Source organism: Pygoscelis adeliae, unplaced genomic scaffold (assembly GCF_000699105.1).
Source record: "Pygoscelis adeliae isolate BGI_AS28 unplaced genomic scaffold, ASM69910v1 Scaffold161, whole genome shotgun sequence".
Classification (NCBI taxonomy): Eukaryota; Metazoa; Chordata; class Aves; order Sphenisciformes; family Spheniscidae; genus Pygoscelis; species Pygoscelis adeliae.
Window position 1 is genome coordinate 953,945 of NW_008824061.1, and position 1,546 is coordinate 955,490.

The 1,546-nt window shown below is 44.8% G+C and overlaps 1 protein-coding gene across 1 annotated transcript in view; it reads right to left on the reverse strand.

Annotated features, from left to right (window-relative positions):
- Positions 1 to 203: 203 nt before the first annotated feature.
- The window catches only part of CCDC50 (coiled-coil domain containing 50), a 28,028-nt gene continuing 26,685 nt past the window's right edge, over positions 204 to 1,546 (reverse strand). Inside the window, exon 12 of the mRNA XM_009334086.1 lies at positions 204 to 1,302. The gene's annotated coding sequence lies outside the window, so the exon portion shown is untranslated. The remainder of the gene's footprint in view (positions 1,303 to 1,546) is intronic.

Here is a 1,546-nt window from a genome sequence, read left to right on the forward strand (position 1 = left end):
GTCTGCTCGTGTTTGAGCTGCAGGTGGCTGCATCCTCAGCTCATGCCTTTGAAAACAGTCAGTCACAGGGCATTTGCCATGTTTCCTTCTTGCCTTCCGTCCCACCACTGTAGGTGTGAGGTGTTCCTGGGAAGCTTTAAGGAGGCTTTTTGCAAATTAAAAAGCTATGTTAACAAAGAAGAAAGAAAAAAAGTATCCTATCCTTGCAAATAATTACACTGCTTTATTTTTCAGTATCACAGTCTCAGGAAGTGAAACAGTCCAGATCCTTTCCAAGATATTACACAGCTTTTTTTCCATCTCTCTGGCCACAAAATAATCAAATTAAATACAAATTTGTTGTTTTGCTACATCTATTACATTGGAAGAACATAATTATTGGTAGAAGAAGCTAAGCTCCAGCAGCCAAGGGTGGAACAAAGCGCTGTTTTCTCCTGCTCTTGTGTAACTCACTTCAGTATTCCCAGAAAAGCACATGGAGGGACAGAAGGATGTGGTGGATAACAAAATACAGCGGTTTATTGAACAAAGTGGGGCAAGGCAGTGATCCCTTTACATTCAATGAGAATTCAGGAGTATGAAGCAAAACATGCTATACACACAGAGACATGATACTTTGGTTAAATGTCATTCAGAAGTTCTATGCCAAACCTGATAAAATTACAGAGTGAACAGTCAAAAATAAGAAAAAACCTAGGCTTGCATAGACGGATTATTGTCAGTGCGCAATTTATATTTAAGGATTAGCTGTTGCAACACAGGGTACACTTGCAGCTCTGAAGAATTTAAGCCTTTGACTAATCCATCTCATCGCATGGCCAATATTTAAACAGGCTGAAAGTTTATCCTGAAGAGCTAAATGAGACAACTGCAGCTATTTCTCTGAGGCAATTAACTATATTGCAGTGCACAGATGCAGCAGGAGACACACCGTGGAGTCTACTTAAGAGTGCACACTGATACAGTGGAACTTGTTTACCGTGAAGTAGAAAATACTAATGTGTGTGTGCCACCGTCTTCTCTGGGACTCTCCTGGAAGAGCCCAAACTGCAGAGCTAAGCCTTGCCCTGTGCTGCTCATGGGCTGGAGGTGGCTGATGGTATCTCCAGCCCAGAAGCTTAGGGCAGTGCAGCTTCTCAACACAAAACCTGTGTCCTGCAGCCTGTCCTGGGCATAGCAGTCCAAGCGGCACTTGTGTGCAGCACAGCCAGAGCCTCCATGGCAGTGCTGCACAGCCAGAAATGTGCTACGGCAGGGATTGTAAGGAGGAAACTGGGATCTCTGTAGGTTTATGCCTGCCCTCTGCTTGGTGTTTTTCCGCACCCCTAAAAAAAAAAAAAAAAAAAAGAGACAAGCTGCCTGTGGTATGCTTCATGCAAGGGGCACTGCTGTGCCTCAGTGCTGTATCCCACACCCACCTCCCAAAGCAGCTGCAAAACTAAGCACTGAGCATCTTGAGAGAGTGGGGCAAAACCAAAACTGGCCATCAGCTGGGCAAGGATATAGGGCAGAGTAACCCCTGAAGTCACCCCCAGATGGGAATTCC